The sequence below is a fragment of the Pygoscelis adeliae genome, unplaced genomic scaffold (genome assembly GCF_000699105.1).
Source record: "Pygoscelis adeliae isolate BGI_AS28 unplaced genomic scaffold, ASM69910v1 Scaffold31, whole genome shotgun sequence".
NCBI lineage: Eukaryota > Metazoa > Chordata > Aves > Sphenisciformes > Spheniscidae > Pygoscelis > Pygoscelis adeliae.
Genome location: NW_008824233.1, coordinates 5294528 through 5320951, shown reverse-complemented (window position 1 = coordinate 5320951; position 26424 = coordinate 5294528).

Genomic DNA, 26424 nt, shown 5'->3' with positions numbered 1-26424 from the left:
TTCATTGCAATGTATTCGGCAAAGGACCGAGACTTGACGTGGTTCATGTGGTCTGCAACTGTCATGAAGCCATATGATAGCCAAATAATGTGAAAGTTGAATACATATGTACATACTTTATTTTCACTTTGCTAGGAAAGAAATGTTATTTGCACCTTGAAACAGCCTTACTACTCCAGTGGGGATTTAGTCAATCTATAAACTATGCTAAATCATTTCCCAAAGAAGCTGTGTGAAACAGTAAGCATATAGAAATCAATCTTTTTCTAGTGCTTCCTGTGTCCTAACTGGACACTTTCCTGAAATAGAAGTAGAAAATTAATTTGCAACATCTAATCATGCATTCAGTTAAACTGGTACAATCATTTTACGGTTTGGTTTTTTTTCTTCTCTTCCTTTGCTAGCTCCCTCTTATCCTCCATTAAAAGCTCTGATAAATAGACAGCAGATCTGACAACTCTTTTGTTGTTCGTGGGACCTACTGTCAGAAGTCGGGAAGCTTCAAACCCTAGCTGGCTCTCCACAGATATGGATGGGTCCAGCCATGTCTACATTAGCAAGTAATTTGGTGCAAGAGGAATGGTTAAGTTCATTGAAGGAATTGATGCTGAGGCCTCTGCATTTACCTGATATGTGATTTTGAGAGTTTAGCTTTGTCCCCAAGAAAACATTTCCTTAACCCTCTTGTGGTCTGAAGCTTCCCAAAGAACAAGTCTTTGGTTTGTACCCTTGTGTCCCTAGTTGTGTCGGGCACGTGCGTGGTACTGCTTCCACAGTGGGGCTTCTAGTTTGGTTTCATTAGAAGGGAAGCTAGCTCAAGCTCACCAAAAGTGCTCTAAAAAAATGAACCAAAGTATGCAAGTGTGGATGATAAGGGGATTCACTTGCAAACCATGATACTGCTGCAAGCCAAAACAATAATACAGATGCAGGCTTGCATATGCCTTCCTTCCAAGTGTAAAAAAAAAATAATAAAAAAAAAAGAGGTCTGATAATATCTGTAATTTTTTTTCCTCTGCAAACATGATACATTTTTGTGTGGGTAGAGAAGTGGATGAGAGGTAAGGAATTTTTGGCAGTACTACATCTGTAATTCCATTTAGCTATACATCTGTTCTCTTTTAACTAAGGACCTTCTTGAATTTACAATTAATATTTTATTTGAATTTTTATAGAATTCTACAGTCTGTTTGCTAAAGTTCCCTTGAATAGGGAATGGTCATGGCCATTTAGAGATTTGTTAGTAGTCAGAGCAGATTTTGAGATGGTGAATCATGACATTCATTCATTCTTGATGTCTTTTGAAAGGTACAAGAGTAAGCAACGCTCTAATGAGCATTAAATGTTTTCACAAAGTATGATTTTTGTATAACATTTAAATCCTCTGTTTTCCTTCTGAAGACATGTTGAATGTTCACTTTAGAAAAATAATATTAAACGAGAATCCTTTGGAGATCTTTACTAAATTTCTCCATTTTCAGAGTTTTTATTTATTGGAATTAAGCTTAACCAAAGCTGGTGAACTTGAGATGGGGGCTTGGAAAAAATCAAGATCTACTTGCCATATTACATGCTTTTTTCAAAGAACCTGGTATTCTTGCTGAATTGCCCCATAACTCAGATTTAGTCGTCATGTCATCACTTCTATCCGAGGGAGTGTGAGAACACAAATGGCTGCCAAGGAGAGGTGGCACAGGCTGGTACTTGTTCACTTTAACACTGATGTCATGAGGGCTGGCAGAAAGCGAAGCGTTTTTTTCCATTAAGAGGTGTGACTTTTTCTCTAGGGGTTGCATATCATTTCAGGTGTATTGTAATTAAGACCTTTAGATACTTAGAAGTATTATAAACAGAACATTTGGGGCTTAGCTCTGCTATCTGTATGAGACATTTGTGGTTTTGTCTAATAGTATAACTACCACAGTTACCTATTTGGTCATCACTGTTTATATTCAAATGCAAATTCTTCTCTATATGCCTCCTCCACAGTCCTTGACAGAGGTGGGTGTGCACTTCCCTTGTGTAATTCATCCACTGCGAGAAGGACCGTTCTTTCTGAAAGTGGGTTTTTGGACGCTGTGGTTCTTACAGTTTGTCAGTGAAATAACAAGACAGTAACTGTATTTGTGACACTGGTTTAAGAGTTTCTCTTCCCTGCCTTTACCCTCAGCCACATGCACATTCCTGTGTAGCGGTTTGCCATCTCGTTGGATGTGCCTCTTCAGCTGCTCTGTGGGCCTGAGCTGTTAACCGGGTTAAATATTCCTTCTGTCCCTTTATTCAAAATGTTAGTTTAAGGGCAAATTTCATCAGTCTAAATAGGCACAGCTGAGGTAACTAACTGCAGTATGTGGCTGGGAATGAACATACGTGGGCAGGACTTTCTGAAGCTGATTTTGTTGTAAAGTCTTGTTAAACTCTAGTGAGAAGCTCATGTTTGTCTTTTTCTGCGTGTAATAGAATGAGGAAAATTTGTTTCTTCTATTTCTTTCCTCAAATATACTCAGTTTGCGAGAGTTAGAATTCATCTAGTCTTGTGCTTTACGCACCATTACTTGTGATAATTGATTAATAGAATGAAAATAAAATACTTCCTACACACTGTGTTTCCATTGTTGTTAACAAGTAAAAATACTCTTTTGCTCTAAATGGAAAATATTTGAAACTCTTGATCAAGAACAAACAGGTGTTTATAAGAATATATGAAAATGCTTTTCACTAGTATGGTTGTATCACGTGCCTCTCTTGAAGGAATAGTGTAGATGAAAACATTATGATTATGTATTCAGAAATGCACTAAGTTTTTCAGGTAAAGAGTTTCCTTTAGAGCTAGGCAACTTGCAACCTAAGACGTCAGTACTGCTGTGAGCTCCACATAAGTGGTGCTAATCCATGTGTGCTGAGTTTAAGGAGCAGACACTGCTGAAACATAATACAAGTGAGATATAAAAATGAACTAAAGGTGACTATGAAGACCATGGAGAGAACAACTGCATCAAGGAGATCATATTGCTATTCATATGTGTCCAGGGATGTAACCATCAAAGATGGTTATCTTTCATCTCTCGCTGGTTTCTTTGCAGTCTTATTTTTTTCCTTAGTCAAGGCAACAGATGCTTCTCCTGGGAAATAGTATAATGGGTAAAGAATGGTTTGGGAAGTAGATTTGGAAAAGTGTGTTGCGTGTTTGAAAGAGCACGGAAGAATAAAATTTCAGATGGTTAAGTGCTTATTGTACTCGTATTTTTCCAACTGTGAATCATTTAGCATCTAGATCTTGATCTGACAATCTTTTTGGTGTAACTTCAGTGGCACTTTTGGGTGTGAAAAGAATATATGGATGACTTACTAAACTATGGAAAACAGATGACTAAAACTTCATGATTTGGTACTTTATGCATTTTGAATAGCATTGTCTTTTTTATTCCCCTTGTGATCTTAAGAATCATAACATTTTTTTCATTTAAATTCACACAGCATACTCCTACAGGCTTGTCTCTCTGATCACCCGGCTGATCTCACCTGAAGCATCCCTTTCCATGTGTAGTCTCATCTGAATTGCAGATGAATTGGGTCATGGGGAAAGGGATACTTTGTCATGATATTTCTGTCACTGAAAGAATTTCAGATAGGTATGATCAAGACCTTTTTTAGCAACCAATTCTTGCTTTCTAGCTTGTTTTTCAGACCAGAAATCATGCTGGACAGAATGGCGTGTCTCATTCCAGTGTGTGAATTGATGACTAAGTTAAGATGTGTTGAGGAATATTTATATAGTCTATGAAAAGCTCTGACACCGAGATATTCTTGTTGTCTGCTTGTTCATAGAATAATGAAAAGTTTCGTGGTTTCCTCCAAATTGTATGTATTGGCAGAACGATCTGAGACGCAGATTCCACACAGCATGTGCTATAAACTGCCTTGTTTCCTCATTTTAGAGTGCAGTTAAGATGCTTTATGATATTTTGACTGCATGTATTTGATGCTGTAAACTGCTTTTAAGACTGTCATGCCTTTGTAATGTGCTGATGTTACCTTATTAGTAGCTGCATTTTTTTTTCCACAGAAGCATTTAGCTTACTGGTATTTGTTTTTACTGCTGACATTTTTTTTCAGCATTAATATGTTGCTATGCAATTTCATTAGAAAAATGTTATGGTAAGCTGACTGAAATGTCATCCTGTCTTTATTTGCCTACAGGTTTTATGGGCTTAAATAAGCACCTGAACAAGCTTTTGAAATGTGTCAGATAATGTAATTTCACAATGTTATTACATGCTTGTTTCAGTTGGCAATTCATGCAACAAACTGTTTGTATGGCTGTTTGAATTTCTGGAGCATTTTAAAAATAGTTCTGAACCAGAACACAAACATGTTTGTAAGAGGTATAATTATTAAGTTATTTTTACCAACTAATTTTGGACCAGAGATGTGCTGGCTCCAGACTATTTTTCTGATACTGGTTTATGTTTTAATGATTTACTGTATGAAAAAATTAATGGTGGAAATACTTCATATTTACCCAGTTGGGCAGAGAAATGCCCTTCTCATCAGATTTCTTATTAATAGTTCTTAAGAAAGCCAATTTTTTGTTGGCCAGGGTTCATTTTTTCCCCTCTCCCATTGGCTATTCCTAGGGAAACTTCTTTCCAACCTAAAGAGTACTAGTCACATTTAAATGACACATGCATGGTGATTTTTAATCTCAAATACATCACAGAGGCCAAATCTTATCCATATTATATTTCCATTCCTTGATGTCAGTTGTATTTTTTGATTTTTTAAATCTATAAAATACATTAGAAACTGCTTAATAAAGCTGCTAGCTACACTAGCTGAAAACAGGGGAAAACACTACCGTGGTTTGTTCCTCACTTAGACTGCTACCAAATAATTTCATTTGAACATGGGTATAAGACCTTGTACACAGAGATGAAAGTGAGAAAAGGGGTGGTTTGGCAACTGATTTTTTTAAACTTCATTGGATGCAATTTAATCTGGGGGGGAGGGGAGGGAAGGTGGTAGATGAAGTAAGAGAAAGGTGATCAAAGTTGCAGTACGGCTGACTAGCCACATCCACTGTGAAGGAAGACTGCATTTTTCCATAGATCCATGCATTTACTCATGGAAATGTGTCTTAATGAAAAGGTCACTCATACTGTCTTCATTTCCTCATCAGTTAGAGCTTGATTTCTATCAGTGAAAATGAACGTGCAGATCACATCCTGTGAGCAAAAGTGTAATGCTGATGGGGCAACAGGAGTGAAAATCATTGTGTAGTAATGAACTGCAGATAATTTTACCACTACGTATTCTAATTTTTGGGTAGAGTTACACTACAAAGGTTAAGGGTGCTTAAGCAGAAGAGGTGAGTTATTCTAGTCTTTCTAGTGTAGGCCTGCGGTAAGGTCTACTCAGCTGACTGCAAAGCTTAAATCATTATCTGTAGTTCAGGCATGCCCAGAGTTACCCTTAAAAAGTATGGGATAATAATTTAGAATAATTTTGCCAAAATAACGACCTGCTCATTAATGTATCTCAATTTTTAAGAAGATTTAAGATCGATGATAGAAGATATTTAATTCCTTCTTTTTTATTATCATCTGGCCTAGTTCATCATAATTAATTTGTTTTTCTTTGAATGCTACAGGCGACCCGCATTATGTTGTGGAGATGGGGAAAAGCTAGATTTTGAGCGTGTGATCCTCTTTGCTCTGTAGTGGGTAAGTGAAGGAAAGGTACCTCTTTCAGTTTTCCTCTTTAATCAGCAGCTTTCTGCTATTCTGGTGCTAAGAACCCGTGACGGCCACTCTGCACAATAAATCTAGATGATGTCTGGAAAGAGGGGAGACGTTTCCACTTTCCATGCTTTTTCATCTTCTATTAAGTCATTGTTTTCAATGGAAACCTGCTCGGGGTTGCGTCTGCTGGAGTAGCTTGTTTTCTGTGAGTGAAAACATGTTCTTCCTCACTTCAGCGTGACTTGGAGGGAGCTGAGCGAGGTCAGATTTTTGGTTTCCTAATTCTTATGTACTTTGTTATTTACATCACAGTATATTTCCAGATATCCTAAATCTTGCTTCTTTGTGTTATCCAATACAACAGCTGTTTCAACCTTTCTGTCAGAAGGCCCCTAACATGTCAGTACTTGTACTGTCAGTACTATGTTTCTGTGGCTCTTCGGCATGAGATACTGAAGAGAAATGTGCCTGTGACAAGCTAAAGTTTTTCTTACTTAACATCAAGATTGTTATGGGAAGAAGAAGGGAGGCCATAAACATTCTTTTATTATTTGGAAGGCCTCACGCTTTGCTGCGTTGTTTAAAAGAAAAAGGAAATTGTCTCCCCTCTGCTTATATTTGTTCTAAGCATTTACGAAGTAGCCTTTTAATCTTTTAAAGTTCATTATAGAGATGTCTGAATGCTAGAAGATTCTCGGCACTTAGGAGAAACCCCAATGTATTGAGACATATATGTTTTGTTTTTACTGGAAATTAGTTAAACATTTTAGTCTAATTAGATTCCAGTTTTAAAGTACAAGTATATGTATAAACATTTTTATAAAATGTATTAGATGAATGCAAAAGGGCTTCAGGATGGTTGGGGCCTCTAGGCATGACTAAAATATAATTGACAATGCTGCCAAAGACACCAGCGTGAGTGTTAAAGCTGGAATTGAACAGTGAGGTCTGGCCATGGCACATTTCTTCCTTTAACCTCTCTGGCTCTCAGTCCTGTCTGAGAACTCTTAGTCTTTCCTGTTAGCTTTGACTGCACTGTGCTCTTGCCTCGCTCTTTTGTAGGAAACGCGTTCTTTCAGTCTGTACTTTTTCTTTCTTTTTCTGCCTTGAGGGCTTCATTATTTCCCTCGTGGTACTCTCTGCTGTCTTTGATCCTGGTTTTTTTCTTTCCTCATCCTTCAGTTTCACACATTTCTGGGGGGACTGACCCCCCCCTCCCCAATCAATTACAACAAATTTCTTCCTACTCATCTTTTATGTTAATGAACCCAGTGTGCTTCCCAGCTCCCACGATTTTATTCTGCTTCCATATCAAGACAAAATTCAGGCATTCACCATCTTTTCCCCCCTACATTTCAGTTTCCATTGTGGGAGCCACCGCACAGTCCAGTAAGTTGTCCATGCTGTTTGGTCCGAGGACTAAGATTAAGGCGTTTGAGTGCCTGTTGTTACTGGGTTACTCCTTGAGACAAACTGTACCTTTCAGAAAGTGCAGAAAGTGTTATTTAAAGGAGTGGAAATGACTCTCTAGTAGTAAGGCCTCTGTTGCATAAAACTAATTAACTAAACTTTAGTCAGGTACTTCGCCTCTGAGTGATTCCCAAATAATAAAAGATTTTAAGTGTAAAATGGGAGATGAGTCTTAAGTTACAGAATGGACACTTGAAAACACCCCTACAGTCGAAACTCACTGCAACTGTAGGAGACTGCTGAGGAGCTGCAGAGAGCGGGCTGGGTTTACTTACAGAGCAGTGATCGGGGCCTGCACTTGAAATGCAGAGACCCCCACCTGTCCTGAGATTCATTCTCATCGGCAAATACCGCTCCGTTTTTAATAGCAGGTAAAATATAAGTAGGAAAGGTGCAGGCTTCTGGGCCTCACCATGCCTAGAAGCACCAGCCAAGCGGATAGACTTACTGGTCTTTGCACAACAAGACAGACAGAATGCTTCATTTATGTATAGGTCCAGTATAACTGAATAACTAAAAATGGAACATTTTTCCACTACTTACAAGGGGATAAATTCTGGGGCTAGGGGCTGGTGCCAAATACTTTCTTGCACTTGATGCATCAGCAGGGATCTGGCTGGTGCCCTTACAAAAACAGAGCATGTGTTTGCACACATTCAACATCCCCTCTGAGACAGCTTCCTCAAACTACCATTTAGGTTGTGTTTGGCACCTGAGGTGTTTCAGAGGAAAATACAACACATTCTTGATGACATATTAGGGGGAGAGTATTGAGGTCTGCATAGATGAGGTTTTGATCCTGGGAAATACAGTAGGTAAAATCATGAACAGGGGTTTACCGTAGCTGAGAGCCTACACCTCACAGGGCGACTAATGTGAGGTGTGCAGTACCCGTAAAAATCAAGCCCAATTGGGGTGCCTAAAGATTGCTTTAAGAATCTACCATTAGTCATGTATGGTATAGCACAGGCATGTTATATGCTATCCCTTATAATTTAGTAGAGATAGGGGAGTTTTTGATTAGCAAAATGAAAAGATAATGAGCTGTTTCAGTGAACCAAATTATTATCTAGTATTTGCCCCTCTTTCATGGCTCTTTAGGCCACGAAAATTTATTTTAGGCTGCAACTTTGTCACATTACCCTTGCCATTTTCTCTCCTCTTGAGATATCTGAAAACAGTTAAAAACAATATATTATGCATTTTTAATTTAATTTTTGTGGACACAGAGAATTGGCATACCTACAAAATATTCAGATGTCCATGCCATTGAAAATGTTTATCTTTCAATTTTTTTCTTGTCCCAGTTTAGTTTCTAGTGATTTAATCTAGTCTTTCTTATCCCTGTGTTGAGAACATTGTCAAGATCTCATAATTTTGAGGCATGTCAGCATCATCTACACTGTTCCAATATTTCCATCAAGTTCTTGATTTTAAGCATGTATTGTTCCTTTTAAGTAGCAATTATCAGTTGATTAAGCAGAAGAATCCTTGTGGTCTTTTGGAAAGCTTGGCTGTATCATTCAGAATTAGAGCTCGAGCTTATTGGGAATTTTTCTGAGAAAGTCACTTTAATATCAAAACCTGCCAATTTCTCAAAACTTAAACTTTTGATGGAAGTGTACCAGTTTCAACAAAACTTACAGCTGGAAAAGTTTCTTGGCTCCAGGGTACAGTTCCTGGTCAAATCCAGAATCTGACACTACAGTCCAGTTTTGGGATTTGGTAGACACAAATTTGAGTTCTTGATCATTTACTTAGGTATGTAAAAGTGGAAGTGCAGCTGGAGAAGAAACTGCTATAAAAGCCCATAGGCCCATAGTTAGGGAACTCTCTTATAACCTGAGAGGCTGAGCGCTTGAGCGTGGGTCTGAGCCCCTCTGCCAGTGCTCTCAGGGCCCATGTCCTGCGTGCTCTGATTAGAGCAGGGAGTCCTGGTTTTGTGTAACACCTGAAAGAGCTTGGTTGGATTAGAAAACTGTTTCAAGCCTCTGAAGGTGGTTCAAAAAAGAGAACAGCTTCCTGTTCACACTATTTAAAAGAAGCTTTGGATGCAGAAACTTGAGGGCAGTCGTCATTTAAAATACATCTCTTCCCACACAACGGATTGCTTCTAATTCATGTTGTCCTGTAGATCCTGTTTCGTTGTGTGAAGGAGTCAGCTTTATTACTATTACATTAGTCTTTCTGTTCAACTCTGTGGTTTAAGTGTTGGAACATCTTAAACATCGATACACAAATTTTGATTTTTTTATTTTGAAGGGGAATAGCTCTTAATAATAAAACTAGAATTATAGCCTAAGGTATAAAATAAGAAATACTTGGGAAAATACTTCTGTAACATACCTCCACACTGTTAACTAATCTGCTAGAATAGTCTTGTAAACATCACACCAGATTAATAAAAAGTCGTGCCAGTTTTAAGGTAGTAAAAGTACAACTAAGTAAAGCTTTTAAGTAGAGTTTTTAAGCTGCCCAACATGACACTTGCCAGAAAGCATCAGAGGACTGTGCCACTTTCTCAGGCTGAGAGATGAGCAAGGCAGAAGCCATTTTAGCTGCCTCCCACCCAGCTCTACTCTCAGTTGCTCAGTCAGATTCAGATGAAGGCTTGTCTGTAGCTCTCAGCAAGGCTGAATCTCAAAAGCGGATCTGCGATTAATAATCACAAGTAATTGGGATAACACTGGAATTTAGGCTTTTCCCCATGTGTGTTCATGGTTAAGATACTGGATTCCAGAAAGATAGTTGTTTGATAACAAACAAGATTGTGCATCTTGATTTGAATTGTTACAGGAGTCAGAAGAAAGCTCTTAAACCTTAATGCTGCAGAGCAGATCCTTTTGTGTGCAAATATTCCAAAGTCAAATTTTTCCTTGATTAATATTCACAAAACTGGTAAACTCGGTTCTGACTGAAGGGCTCCCTGAAGGCCAAAACAGTGTGGCTAAAGGCAACGTGGCAAAAGGTATTGAAGGAAAAAGAAATGAGTGAAAGCATGAGAAGCAAAGTGATACGGGAACGTGGCAGGATTTGGGCAGGATAGCAGTCATGTCTAGTCGCTGAAGCAGGGGAAGAGTCACAACTGGGGTGGGCAGTCGTGGCCGGAATTTGGGAAGAGATTGGATCTGAGGCAGAACTCCTGGCCCCAGGGGTTTGTGTTGCACTGGAAAATGACACAATTGCAGATGATGAGTTGTAATCCTTCACCTTTCTGTAGTCAAAGCTAAGCTTAAACAATCTTTGGAGGGGCAATTACTTCATTGGGTCCACCAGTAGGTTTTAGCCCCATAGACAGCAATAAAATGAAGGGTTGATGTGGTTGAAGTAGGCTTGTGTCTTGCAGGTCATCAGTGATGATCGCCCTCCCATAAGACCCAGGAGGACTTGGTGAGTCTGAAGCCTTTGTTTGTTCTTCAGCCTCCCATCTTAACGAATTTGACGTTGGTTCAGTGTTTTTTGAAGTCTGAATCTTAGATAAATTGTCTGGTTAGACCAAGCTGAAAAGTAATTCCTTTTACTGTAGTATGTTTAGGAAGGGACACAGGTGCAGAATGAGCGATGCTGAGCTGCTGATAACTGATAACTGCCTGATTTCAGAAACTGGTAACTGGTGATCACAGCAGGTTTTAAACATTAGAAGACAAAGGTACAGCAATAAATGTGATTTTGATCAGTTATCTGGAGTGGTTGTTCTGTTCAATATTGTTTTGCTAGCTGTAATGCCACCAGTTGAGAACTTTAGCTGCTGAAAGCATCAGAGAATGTGTCCTGACATCTGAAGTCTTACAAATCACATAGTAAGGCCTTACAACATGTTGTTCGTCTGCGAGGTTTATTTGTATTGAGATCTAGTGAGGTCTCTACCAGGTCTTTCAAAAGGAGGAGCCTAGAATGATGGAAGATATGATGGGTTAAGTATTCATTTCAATCATAGGTACATTGTTTATTGAAAATGTTGTCTGAAGAAAACTGTGTTTGATATAAATATTGCTCTTGGGGTGCGAGGGGGGAAAGCAGAACTCATCAGAAGGGAAAGATACACTTTTTGCTTTTGTGAGGTTGCCTCTGTTCTTACACCTATACCACAGGCCCAGCTGATTTATCCTTTAAAAATGATCAGTCTGTTTAGAGGATATGATCCTTAGACTAATCATCCTCTTCTGCAGTAGAAGTTTATGGAATGAGACTTAGGAAAATCACCAGGTCCGTTTACTGATATCCTAAAATATTCCTTCTCTGTGCTTGTCTATGAATGACTCTAGTCCCTGCATGGATCCACAGACCTTGAGGAGGGGCCAAGATATAAAATTTTATCATATTTTTTATGTGCAAATCTTGAGGATGTTGTTTGGACACCTATTAAATGATAACCTCCTTCTGCAACTCTCTGAGAGTCTTGAAATCTCATATAAGTCAGGCCCAGAGTGTGAAACGTACTGGTTGCCAAGAAATGAAAACTCCTAAGAGAATGTTTCTAAACTTTTGCCTTTGTAGACACCTCAGGTCTGCTGCTATAAGGGAGTCATTGTTTTATTATTTTGACTAACACAGCACAGATTACAGACAAAAATAGAAATTGTGAAATACCTGCCAATGCTTCTTGTTGAAGTGGCTCCTTTTAAAGAAAATATTTAGTTGAATATAAAAACAACCTGATTAGGTAGCAATTTGGTAAAAAACATCTGGAAAATAACTGGAAATCCTTGAGATCAATATCAGTCTCAAGAAGTGTGGATACCATCAATTTTATTCAACGGTGGGAGTCTTAGAACCTCAAAGAGGAAAAAGGTTTAATTACAGCGGAAATAAACCAGTTCAGGAAAAAAATCATAAAAGTGCTGTGAGTTAGGTCTGATCAAAAACACGCTGATGAGAATACTGGCAAAAGAAAAGACAGAGAAAGATTTATTGTTTCTATCAAGCATTGAGTTGTGTTCTGAAACACTTGCGTTTCTGTGGGCTGAGAATTACTGGAATAAAACATTTACTTAGAAACAGGGTGAACGCGCAGCCATTATGCTGATTATGGCATGTTTGTAGAGAAAAGGAAATGTTTTGCAGGCAAGGAATGGGTTATTGCACTGGGATACATGATTGATTTCTTCTACTACTGTAGGCTGGATTTCAAAGAATAACTACAGTGCCAGACGTGACATTATTGACTGCCAGCTACAAAAACACAACAAAGAGGAGGATGCATCTTACCTGAATGTAACCTTTCAAGAGCATCATGGGTATGTACAGAGTTGGAACGAATCACTATCTGAAGGTGCTGTTCTTTCACTGCTCTCTGCAGGGGCTGCCCACACAGCTAGTTTAGTCTAGATGCCAACATCTTGGGCAGATAAGTGGAGATGAGCTCTGTCACGAAATTCACAAAACGTAACCATTGCAAAATTTGAGAGGGCTCTGGCTTTTTTTCTTCTTCTCCCACTCGGATAGATTGTTTATTCTATTACCTTGTGCTACTCTTCCTATTTTAGAACTGAAGAAGACTATGTTTGTTACTAAAACCAGTTTTCTCAGAGATTTGACAGAAATAGGGTGTTTAAATGTTAATGTTTATGAGTGGTTTGGGAGTTCGGCTAAGTTAACTGTCTTGCAGCTGATCTTTTTTAAAGAGCTGTTCAGTTAATGAGATGATAGTTGTAATAAAAAGGAGAGGTTTTAAAGAGCGAAGGATCAGCTTGTAGCAGATAGAATCATTGATCCATGAATAATCTGAAGATACTATGTCATCTGTTTTCTAAAGTAAATTGGCCAACACACCATAAAATAAACCTGTGTCAGGGGTCACACTAACTGGTAAAATCAGTGACATTATTGGCAGTAAGGAGATAAGGCAAGTGGGCTGGCTGGGGGTGTAGTACAAAGAAGCTAAGAGGGAAAGACTGAAAAACAGTCATTCCTAAAAGAGGAAAAGGACAACTGTCATTATCAAAGAACTGTTATTGCTGAACAGCCTGAATGTACAAAACAATACAAAACTAAACTGAGTCAAAGCAGGATATTACTTATAGTTTAATTCAGAGCCTTTTGTTTTATATTAAAAAGAACCCTTGACTTGAGTGCTCTTTGCGTCTGACTTAATTGTAGAAGATAGAAGTAATGTTTTGGTCAAGCTTTTGATAATTTGTTAACAATTTAATACAGGGCAGAACATGGGACAAAACTCTTGAAGGTCACTGCATTTGCATATGGAGTATTTCTGTTTTCTGAAGTTTTCTAATTTCATATTATTTTCAAGATACTCAGACTTAAAAAAAAAAAAAACAAACAGATTTTTATTGCTCCCTTCAAATAATTTTTGCTTTGCCTTACTGTCAGGAGAACCACACAAGACAAACATAAAGAAAAAAGCCAAGAACACGAACTGTACAAAGCATTTATAGGAAACATATAGGAAATCAGCTTTGATGTTGCTAATAAAAGAGCATGTGGAAAATCTAGCAATAGCATTGCAAAAATATTACACATATATATCATTAAAAAAGCAAACAGGGCCAGATGCTGCTGATACAATTTCAGCTTTGTCTAATGTGCGAGGCAGGTGCTTTCTGTAGTGTGTGCATGAACATGTGCATCTGTAGTATTCTGCATTCCTGTAATTTGGGACAGGACTGGAGCTTGCTGTGTGTAGTGCCCGTTCTGTGCAAAAGAAACCCAACCAGGGTATGAAGCAGGAGAGGGCACATAACCTTGTGTCAGCACCTGTGGGGTAGATCTTGTGTCCACCTTGTGTCTGTTGAGGAGTTTAGTAGAAAAAACTTGCAGTAGAACAGCGGGAGGGAAATCTAAATGTTTGTTAATTTTGCTTTGCTAATCATTTAAATGTTTCAGGTTCACCTAATTTTGTTGAAGCCATCTACCAGCTTTATGGTAATTTCCTACCCTGGCCAGCACATGAATGTTCCCTCCTATCTCCTGTGTTTAAAAGATGGACCTTTTAAATCAATTTCTCCTCTCTTCAGGGTAAAAAGGCTTGGGGTGTCTGCTCATCTCCTGAGACTACCTACCTCTGTCAAATTAGATTTAAGTTCTCACTGCAGTCACTGTGAGGAGAGACTATCAGGTGAGTTCTAGGTTTTCTTGATATCTGATTACATTTATTTTTAAAGATTCTGCATTATTAAAGTTCCTAAGATTTCTAGACTTTTGGCTTAAAGTCTTGTAAATAATTTTGGGTTTTTTTCTGATTTTCCAGTTTAAATAGAGATCTGTTTTTTTTAAGTTTGTAACCTTGTATGAAAATGAATAATAAAAGATCAGGTTTCAGTTACTTTTCAAAAAAGATATGTAAATGAAAGGAAGCAAAATCTGTTTAACAATATGGCTATAAACATGAGCATATGAAAAATATTTTTTTTCTATGTATTAGCTCATATAATTACAAGTTAGAGCACTCTTGGAAAAACAGCTATGGGAATAAAGGAATGGCACTCAGTACAGCTTATATAAGGCAATGGTTGTGGTGCAAAGATGCCAGAGAATATAATAAAAAAAAATCTGTTGTAATCTGAATTTAGTATTATCAGAATCTGGGGAAAATTATGACTGAAAAGTCATTAGGGCAAGAACAAAGTCTAGTGTTGCAGAGAAAATAGCTGATGCCAAGCTAAAGGCATCTTTATTTACAGATGATTCAGATCTGAATAGTAGTTCAGAAAATTGCTCTGTAAAAATGGAAACCATCATTATATTAAACTTCACATGGAAGTGAGAAAACAGGAAGCGAGCCCCAGTACTGTTGAAGCAGTCCATGTGGACTGGTCTCTCTCGTGATCTTGTTTAAATATATATACATATATATTGACTAGGGGACAACTGGGTTGTCTCTATGTGTGTGTGGTGGTGATGATGGGAGGGAAGTTTGTGGAAGTTGGCTGGGGACAAACAGTAGGAGAGGTAAAGGGTGGGCAGCCATAGCCAAAGAATATGGTGATACATGTCTATGATTTAAGCAATGAAACACTCGTGTTTTTGTCACGAAGAGTAGATCTTAGTGTAAAATAATCTTTTTATGGTAGATTATTGAAGTTAAAAAGTGTATGTGCCTGGAATACAGCTCTGAATGTCACAATTTTGGAAAAGTTCAGAATTGAACTGGTTTTAGATCCATGGTTTTCATCTGCCATCACTTGCGATAAGGGGTTTGTCCAAACCCTAGGTTCAGATAATTTAAAGATTGCCATTGTTCCAGATGCTGTCCTGCATTTCTGTTTCTCAGGCCCATTGTTGATATTAAAGTTCTCCATTGCTTTATGCTTTTTGCCTTTTGTGGTTAGCTAAGTAGGTTAGTTTGGATGTAGTGTACATTTTGGTGAAACTATTTTAAAATCAAATAAAATTCTCAGTATTTCAGAGTTTTTTCAGAAATACTTTCAATGATAAACTTTATATCATACAATCTGTGCACTGAAATTTCCATGCAACTTACATTTAAATTGATCATCTTAAAATAAGATCAAATGAATGTATCACAAATATTCCACATAATAATTACTTTAAGAATTTTTAAAATAGCTGTGTACCTTATGTGACTGTAATATGTCTTTAGATATTTGATGACTATGCAATCATGCTTCAACTCAGATTAAACTTTGATAGGCTTCAGTGTACGTTTTTTCTGAACTGGGCCTGAGCCATGCAGAAATGGAAGTGTTAGACAACACAGCCATCTCTGTACTTTCTGTGGCATGTATTGAGTGGTTGCAAACTTGTTTAAGTCATTATTTCAGGGAACTAACTCTTCTTTTGATGAGAAAGTTATAGAAAAGACACAGAAAGCAAAGAAACTGTCTAATTAATAGAAAAGCTCAAAGCTAGCCCTATGAAATGCATGAGAAATCACACATTTCTCAGTTTTGTGAAGTGAAACTTTCTTTGGAAAAAGAAGACCAACACTGAGCTCTTTTTTTTTTTTAAATTTAATTTTTTATTTAATTTAATGTCTGTTTCCATGTTTGTACACAATGTGTAGTTTAGTAGATTTTGTAGTCAAAACAATAGATATTGCCCCCATTACTCCGCAGGTTTCTCTAAGTTTATATCTTCAGTTGTTTTCTTTCCATTTAATATTCTCTATTTACGGTTCACATGAAAAAACAGTCACTGGGGAGCTGGAACATGGTTTTTATTATCTGGCTGTTGTCAGTGATGCTGTATGAAAGCATAAAACATCTTGAAATTCGTAAGCTAAGGTAATTGTGCAGGAATCTTGATAATGAATCCTTGTTTTGACTGGTAAATGATATGGTATGAAATTCATCATCATAGTATCTAAAGCGTGCTCCAAAAAGGGGTAATTTTTCTTCTAAGAAGCACTTTGAAGTATACTCTGCATGTTTTCTGTAGCATCTCTTGAAAAAAGAGCAAATTATAACTGGGGTGGTGTTTTGCTGCTTTCTTAATATGATCCTCTAAGCAAAGCCTGAGTGCTGTAGTTAAGCTAAGTGCTTTTTTGCTTGGAGCCATTTGAGTGTCCTTTTTCCACAGGAAATCTAAGGCTGTGAAGAGAAGCTACTACTGTAGCTGCTGACCCAGCCATCGCTGCAGCTTCTCTTTCCTGCTTTGCTGGTGGGTCCCTTATAGATGGGTTCGCAACTTCTGAAGGATGAAACTGCTTAGGCAACTGGGACTGGAGAAACCAAAAGTCGTGTGGGAAGAATTTTTGAACTTTTTAAATCAGAAAATGGGGAAGTTCGCTTCTTTAGTAGTGGTCACCAGATGGCACTGTTACATATGATGTTGCATATTGCTTTTTGTTGTCTTCAGACAAGGTCTTCATAGTTACCTGAGACAATTGCTTGAGAGGAAATGTAGCAATAACCAAAGTTGCTGCTATGTTGCCCCTATTTTGAAGGGATTATTTAGGCAGCACTGCTTCTAGAAAACCAGGAATTTGTGTGTAGACTGAGCTTACTGCAAAGTGAACACTGCTTATGTGCGATTTGTTATGGACACCGTGTCAGGATTTGTGTAAATATGTGAGATGAGTCATAGACTGCTTTTGGAAAGTGATCAATGAGGCTTCCACTGAGCAGTAGTATTGTGTTAAAATTATCCAGTAATAATCTCATTTTTACACTTGCGTTCTTTAGAAATAGTCAAGATGATGGGAGAGCTGAAGACGTCTCCGTTGTGCTCTTATGGGAACGCAGATTGAGTTGTATTTTTGTTGAGGTTCTTTATGCTGAGTTTTATGTGGTGCTTTGGAGCTTTTTTTTTTTGACCAGTTTATTTCTTTACGATATTTACATTCTTCAAACCTTAAATCAATTTCGTAAGTAAAATGTTATTACTTTTACTCAGTTCTATGCCAAGTCTCAGTCAGTAACAATTTTTAATGGAATTATTGAAACACTGCTTGACTACTAAACATGGTAATACACTGATGTTAGCTTTCACCTATGCCTGTTGTACCACATGCAAATCCAATTTATTTTCACCAAAAGTAGACATACTTCACATTTAAATCCCTTTCCAATTTCAGGTGATTTATAACAGATGGATATGCAAAACAGCACTAAAATACCTGTAAGGCAAGATCACATTTGAAGTGTGGTGTGTGATAAGAACTAGAAAGTCTACAGGTGCTTACACCAGAATATTGCTAGATCTCTTAACTTTTTTTGAGGGGAGACAGGGATCAAAAAAGCCTATTGAAGGAGGAGGGAGCATTTATGTCCCTTCTATTCTTTAAATACTTACACAGGATCTAGCAGAGAATGAAGTCCAAGTAATAAGGGAGTGTAGTCTGATGAGACCTTTCACTACTTCAAGGCACTTAATTCTGCTTCACACCTGTGATGCGGGTGGCTCTTAAAAGTCTGCTTCTTCTAGGAAAATATTACTGCTCTAGAAATATACTCTATTCTCCTTTAACTGTAAGATTATATCAAACTGCGATATCCTAAATGGCTCATAACAGACAGGCAAAATGGTCCTATAGTAAGTGGACTGTTCTGGCACTTGGGAGAGCATGTTCAGATCTCCTGGTTTGTCCCGGGGTAAATAACTGTGTGCCTGAAAGGCCGTCTGATACCAGTCCGCTCTCATCTCACACCAGGAAAGGGGAGGAGGCTACTGGAATATATTAAATAAAAATTAGAGCTGGCCAACATTCAGAATTTATTCAGTGTACATTTCTGGTTGAACTGGGACTAAACAATTTTTTTTTTGCCCCACCATTTCCCACAAAGTGAACATGGAGAAATGGCTAACTTTGTAACAAAATACAGAAATTGTCATCACGTCCACAGCGTGTCCTTAGCTGTTGGGTTTTGCTCAGCAGCTGGGGCTCCGGGGGTCAGTGGGCAGCACTGGGACATGGCAGCCTCCAGAGATGGCCTCCCAAGGGCCCCTGTTCTGGCAGTCTGTGCTTACAGAGAGGGTGACATCCTTCACTCCCTATTCAGTAAAGACCTCCTGCCCCAGCCATTAATTTCAGCTCACTTGCAAACATTCCTTGCTTGCAAACAAACAGGAGTTCCCCTTAGAAAAAAAATCCTAACCGGCTTTTATTAAGATTTGCAAGCGGCCACAGTAACAGAGATCATCTAAACAGCTAGAGATACAGAAAGTTAGTAAATAAAATCAGCTGAATAGAAAGAGGGATTTATTAACATATTACATCTAGCCTCATTTCAGGGCTCTTTCCAAACTCTGATTTTGAATGTTGCTTTCTTTGTCTTAAAGCTGAGCTAAGGAGAACAGCTGTTTGAATCATTTAGCCTGTGAGACATTACATTTTCCCTTCTATTATCAGAGGACTATTGAAGTCACTATCAGGGACTTTCCAAAATTGTGTATTGATTCTAACTGAAGAATTTTAAAGGATAACTGATCCCCTAGATCCACACAGCTGTAGGTTTTTCTATTGAGGTGGTCAATGAAAGTGACAATTACACTTTTGGTAATTTTTTTAATCTGTAGATTAACAATTTAAACTTGGAAAAGGACAGAAGTTTCTTTCGCATGGGCCACTAAATGACATTAGAAAATAAAATTCTTAAACCATTATCAGCTGAGACAGAGTTCTGAATCAGTTAAATAACCTGAGAAAGTTGCATGTTATTTGCAGGAGCCCCTATAACATCCAAAATGTGCAGTTATCTCCTCTGATTCTTATGTAGGTTCCACAAAAATTCCATTGATGTTCTCCCCAGGCAGGCTTTTACAAGATCAAATGAAGTTAACAGGCAGCAGATTTAAAACAAACTAAATTAGGTATTTCTCCACACAGTGAGAGATTTAAACTCTGCAACTTCTGGTTAGAAGATGATATGGATGCCAGAAGTTTACATGGCTTCAATAAAGCAACCATGAAAGAAAATCTCACTTGGAGCTATTAAAAACAGAATTACATGAAGTTCAGGAAGTCTGAGAATTGCGGATTGCTGGGGCTGGGAGGGTATCAAGGAGGTTCCACTCTCTGCTTCTGTCTCATTCTCTTTTCCATGTGTTTGCTGTTGGCCGCTGTCAAAGAGTTTAGAGGGGGAACTTCCATCTGACATTATATAGCTATTCTTATACTGTCAAATACCACGCTAGTTTTACTTCTGAGCTATCAATAAGTAAATATAATGGCTGGTCTTGTGGATAAACAAAATAGTTGCTTTCTAAACTACTTTTAAAGATATTTCTGTTTTCTTCCAGTGAGTAATCCTCTTCTACTTCTTGGAATTGTGATCAGTTTATATATATGATCAAGACACAGCTAATAATCATGTATTTTTGAGCTGTTTAACACAGGCACCTGCTCTTTTAATTTGTGTGTGCATTCTTTTTCTCCGACAGTGCTTGTGTATTGAATACCTAGACTTCAGAACTGGTTCTACCTAGTTCATAAGTGCGGTGTAGGAGGTGGTGTAAGAATTTCTTGCTTGAGCACTCAGCAGAGAATTCTCTGTTACAGGAGACTTTCACGTTTTCAGGCTGTGCTTCAACGGGTATCGATTAGAGAGCTGTGTTGTTTATTGTGCTGTAATGTCAGCATACTTGGTCCAGTATGAGTTGATACCAAGACAGTATGCTGTATTTGTAAGAGTATAGTGTTACTCAAGAGTTGACACAAGAAAGAACTGATGCAGGGCACTTTTCCCAACAGAGAGCTGAAACTAGAAGTATGAAAGGAATAATTGATCTAATGTGGTTTATGATTTTAGAGGAAGCCTAGTAGCATTTGTACCAGAAGACAGTGGATCCTTTATCCTCAAAGGATGGTCAAGACATGAAAATCCATGGCAAAAATGAGATATATAGATGTATAACAGTGATCTTTTTACAGACTTGGTACAGTAGCAACTTTAAGTGGTGGCCCACACCAGCCTATCTCAGCAGGCAAGTTATGACCCTTCGCTGTCATGAAGGACTCTTGAAGAAGGCAGTATGAGGCAAAGAAAAGTTTGTGTCTTTGTTTTGCACATGTAACATCAAACTCTCAAAATGCGTACTCCAGAATTTTTATAAAACTATCATTGCTAAGGCCATGAGGCTATGTGAGGCTGTGCTTTGGTTTTGGTGGTGTTTTTTTTATTTGTGAGGGTGTGTTTTTGGGGGGTGTGTGTGGTTTTTTGGGGTTTTTTTAATGGCTTCTTGAAAAGTTTGAAAAATACTATGTTGTTGCCCGCAGATACTTATTCATTTCAGCAGATCTTACCTGTTCATGGAAAACACTTTGCCAAATTACGTGTAATTATATTCAGTAATAAGGTATATGTTATGCCTGATGATCTGGCTCATTTGTGACATCTGTGTTTGACTGGTTCAGCATTTGTACCTGGGCAAGTGAATACACAAGCAGTATTTGGTAATATAATAACAGGAAAAACTCTTATGTCAGTCTTCATGTGTAGAGGCCTTTCAAAGCTGTGTTCCTCAGGAAACTCGGAGCTCATCATGGTGAGACTGAGATATAGAGACTTGTTTCTGAAAAGACAGACCCATCGTAGTAGTTTACCTACTGCTGAGGATCAAAAATAGTTTCAGGTCTCAGTGTTACCATGTCCTGGGTGTGATGGTGCATCAAATGTTACGGGTTACAAAGTGTTCACATAACATCTTTTTCCAAATGAAATGACACTGCTTCATGGTGTCACAACCTCTTTTACTAATTTTCCACATTCCATTCCAGTTGTTAAAATGCAGACTCCAGGTCCCAGTTCTCCTCTTGGGAGGTGAATTTGTCAGTTCGTGCTTGGCACGATGTAGGTGGAAGCCATTTGAACTATTCACAGAAGAATCTAGCCTGGCATCTTTCTGTTGTTATTGCCAGTAAAAAGTTACTGAAGTCTGTGCATGGCACTTGAGCATGGCAGTGGGTGGTGTAATGAATGTATGGATAAGCAGAATTAATTCCAGGCAAGTTTTGAGGGGAAATTTGAAAAAGACTTTAATGATTTTGCATTATTTCTTGCCAGAAACCATGACAAGGCTGTAGCAAAATGTCTTTTTATTTCTGTTTAACATTACTATGAAAGACATGCACTATAGATCTTTAAGTTTATTTCTGAAGGAAGACACTGTTTTGGCTCTCGTGATTTGTTAAATAACTTGCAGACTAACAGCCAGTTAAGAGGTTTGCCTTGAGGAACTGGTGCTGTATATCTGTCTTTCCCTGGATGGGCATGGATTCTGTAAACGTAAAATGGTCTGCTTATTTTACTCTACCGTCTCTTCAGTTAAGGACCAGCAACAGTCGGTCAGTCTCTCCGTGGTGGGCTCCTGGAAGGCTACTGCCAAGGCTGGTAATTAACTAGTGGCTTCCAGAAGCTCCTCTGCTGCTGTGAGCTGTGTTGCAGATGGCCTGCACAGGGGTAGTTAAGGGCACAGCTCCCTAATTCTTCACAGGACCGGTGCTGAGTAAGCGATATTTATATAAACATTAAGAACTCCAAAAATTGGTGTGGAACAAATATTTATATTATCAGATGAAATCTTTGATTTCCCTGATTGGAGGAATTTACATGGCGCCAAGCACTGAGTATTAAAGAATAAGATTAGAAAAATACGGGGGTTGGTGTGTTTTCTATAAAACAATTACATTCCTAAAATAGGTATATCCTCTCTCTTGTTCGTACTTTTCTTGTTGCTGTTAAAAGTACACACTGTTTTGCTTTAGCACCTGACACTGCCTTTCATGCATTGCTTGCGGTCCCAGTAGAGCTGAAAAAACTAGCCCTTTGTCCAAGAATTTTGCTTACTCCTCATTTCCTTCTTCAAATTTAATTAGGTCCAAAGAGTCTGAAACTTTGAAAAGAAAACAGCAACTTATTTTGAGAAGGAGTAGAATATTTGCCCCCTTTTTACCTTGTCCTCCATCCAGGTTTCCCCTGCCAGACTATCTCGGCTGATGCTGGCTGCCCGTTGCAGTCAGTAAAACCATCTGTGGCTATGTGTTCAGCCAACATTCAGTCATCTCACATTAGCTGGCAGGTAGCGTGCTTCTGCCCTGGTGGCCATTTTATGTAGTTTCTCTACGTGCCACCTGCATGCGTGCTTTAGGTATTGCACTCGGCTGTGGCTCAGCGTTCGAGGGTTGGCTTGCGATGTGACTTTAAGTCTTCCTTTTCCAACCAACCATATTTTCCTCCAGCTGTGAGGTTTGGGACTTAGTTCTTGCTGAGTTCAAGGGAGATGGAGTGGAAAGGTGCTTTTACAGCACATTTGTGCCTCTCCATATTTTTGGACTGGCTGGGGACTTATCTAGATCCTGATTTAGACTAGATTCCAAGGTTTTCTCTAGTTTATGCTAAGCCATACCTCTTTGCAAGGGGTTACCAGAAAGGCAGGAGACCCAGCCATACTCCTGAGTATCTGCAGTCTTCTGGGATGCCACTGTATTCTGGAACTGTTGTGTGCATTGAGGGTGGGAAGCGGGAGGGGCATATGTGGTACCTGTCTTTGCTGATTACATACATTTTCATGATCCTTAGGCTGTTGGTATTCCCTGACATCCTTTGTAAACCCTTTATTCAGACCTTTTGAGTCTCACATGTTGAGAATGAAACTTGCACAGTTGACTTCTGCCTCCTTTCCTGACGTTATGCATGCATTCAATTCTTCTCTCATGTCCATGGGGCATAGATGAACTAGATACGTTGCAGTTGGACGAGCTGTATAGTTAGCTGTGCACTCAGAGGAGCTCTGCTAGACATACAGCCTAGCATCTCTGTCTTCACAGAGCTGCTCAGCTTCCTTCCTTCACATCTCATGGGCCCATCTTGAGGTCTCATACTTTGGGATGGAAAAAATGTTCAGGATATGTTGCAAAGATAAACAGATATCTGGAATTGTGGTGGGCATTTATTTTGCTGGAGATCTTTTTGGAAACTTTAAAACAGCTACAGGACTTTTTTTTTTTTTTTTTTTTTTTTGGTTTCACAGGAAGGCATAGGAAAATCTTATACACCTAGTTGTTTGTTAGCTGTTTGAATTAGGAGGAGGATGATCAAATATGAGAGGACTGGGTTGCTTTGTGCTGCTCCATTAGTGAGTACAGATTGATACCTGGCTGGCTGGCTTCTTTGGCAAGGAGATAGCAGCGTCTTCTGTGTCACCTCCCTACATGCACAAGCAAAACAGCTAAATCTGGCCAAGGAGGCACATAAACATTTTTTAAATTCTCCAGTTTTTCCCTGTCCATATGGAAGGTGTCAGCCGGAGCAAATCCCAGAGTCCATAATTTCTTATAGTGTTGAAGCTTCTTCACTTTATTCCATGCATTTTAGCCTGTACCAAATAGACCTGAGGACAGGAAGGCCCACAGCCAGCTTAGAATCATCTTAGGACCATTTATATTCTTCAGTTGTACCATATTATATCATATGTTCCCAAAGCTCTCTCTAACATAAAGAAACATAAAATAAAATTCATCCCTCTTTCAAATAATCAGTTTTTGCTCACTTACTGCTTGTCACCATCAAGTAATCCTCAAGCTGCTTCTAGCCTTCCAAGAGAAACAGGGCTAACCAGCTGTGAATTTCCAATATAGAATGCAAGTTGCATTTTACCAAAACTTCATGAATACAAAATATTCTGGCCATTGTTATAAAAAAATACTTTTAATAAAGAACAATTTATGTGAAAAGTTCCAAACTTGCTATCTTCATATGACTTAAGGATTCCTTCTTAAACATAGCATCTGTCCCGTACAGGTGCTATTGAAATCAGTGTCATATGTTCATATAGCATAGCATCAGACAGGAGCATGGACACTGGGTTTACACAAGTAGTAGGCATATGTGGTGAAAAAATACTGGCATAGCTAGTTGGGCTTGCATAGTAATGAAACACAATCACAAATGTGACAAGATTTTGCAAAACAAGACTTTGTTGTTGCTGTTATTAAGGCCCAAAGCATGAAACCATGGGAAGCCTGGGTATAGATCAAGCCCACCTAAATGGGATTTTTGGTTGGGCTGGTGTTCGCTGAAATATTGTTTAAAGTTCCTTTGCACCTAGTAACAAATGATTCATTGTATAGACCCAGCTTGGTCCCTCTAGGCTGCGTCCAAATAGCCCAGTGTTCTTTTTGCATGACTGAAGGAACGCATCTTACAAAGGGGAAGGCCCAAGAGCCGAAAACAGCCATTTTTTCAGTCATCATGGTTAACAGAAAGGTTTCCCTTTCCATGGCTTTTTTGGTTTTTTTCCTGAAACATAAGAGTCGGGTATCAACTGAGTGTGAGTGTATTTAGAAATTGAGTGTTGTAAAAGTAGCTTACGTGGTCTTTCATAATATAAACATTGCCTCTGGGTAATGAAGATATTTCCAAAGCAACCCAGAGCACAACTGCAGAGTTGCTGTCTCTAGAAGCCACGCTACTCCTGAGAACAAAACGTACCAACTCTGGGAATCAGAAACCTCTTGGCAAATCATTGTAAGTCTCTCTAGTGACTTTTGCTACCTGCTACCAGCAAAAAGATTTTAAACATCCACTGATGGAACCTCTGAGGCAGTATAGAGTGACATATGCATCAGATTTGGGTTTCAAAACTACTGATATTCACATTTAACCAAAACAGGCTTAATTCAATCTTGAAAAATGAATACAGTGCAAGATTTTTTTCTTGTGAGGTAATGTCTTTTCCAAGGTTATATTTTGTGTGCAGATCATTGAATATTAATGCTAATGCATCCTGCCACAACAGCGGAATGAATGTCTGTGTGCTAAAGAAATGTGGTCTGTGCCAGGTGCAGTATGGTATCTGTCCTCTATACTTTCCCGATCCCCACCCCAAGTTATTCTTCTCCCTGTCCAGACGTGGGATATGAATGACTGGAAAAGAAGAGGTGGTGCTTAGTAAGCAGAATAGATCCTGCTTTCTGGTGGCTGTAGCCAAAGTAAACAAACTAGAGTAATTGCCACCACAGGCATTTTACAGTAGATCTGCGTTTTTATTGATGTTATTATTAAACTGCTATAAATGTTGTAGGCTGCTGTTGGAGATGAAATTCCCCCTTCCCCCAACTTCTCAGTTGCTGTCTGTCACTAAATGCTATTAAGTTTATCATCTAGCAAAATCAGACAGTGCAGGAAGCAGTCTGAATGTTAATGTTAACCTATAATAGGTTTTAAATAGCTATAAAGAAAAATTAGACTGCAGTGGGACAGGAAGGCTAGTTTACCTTAACATAAAATAAAGGAGGACATGTTGACCTGATTTACTTAAATGTAGCTATTATGTGCTCTTTAGGGAGGAAACTGGTGTACCAAAGCTTATACAGGCAGGAAAAATGTCCTTTACCTCACTCTATACAAATGACATAAAGGTTCTTTCTTTAATTAAAGAGTAAATCCATAGGTGCTGCATATATATATTAATGCAGATGTCATGCTGGCTACTTTTTATATTAATGCCTCCTAGAATAACAATAGAGCTGTAAAAAAGAGTATTCTGAAATGTGCTACATCTTGTTTGGTTTTGTGTGGTGCTTTTTTTCAACAAGTCCAGTATGATTTATATTTGCAGTGGAAATGTGAGGGTAATGAAAATGGATCATTTATTATTTGGGAGTTCCCATACTGTCTGGGCTGGCCTGAAACTTTTACGAAAGTGTGTGGAAAAGTCATGCGTGAGTCCAACTCGCTTCCTCCAGCTCTCTCCGTGTTTGCTTCCAAGCTCCTCAGCCAGCGGCTCCCGGCGTGCTCTTCATGCCAGCATTTGAAATGCAACCACAACAGAAAGTGTGTGGGTCCCTTAATGC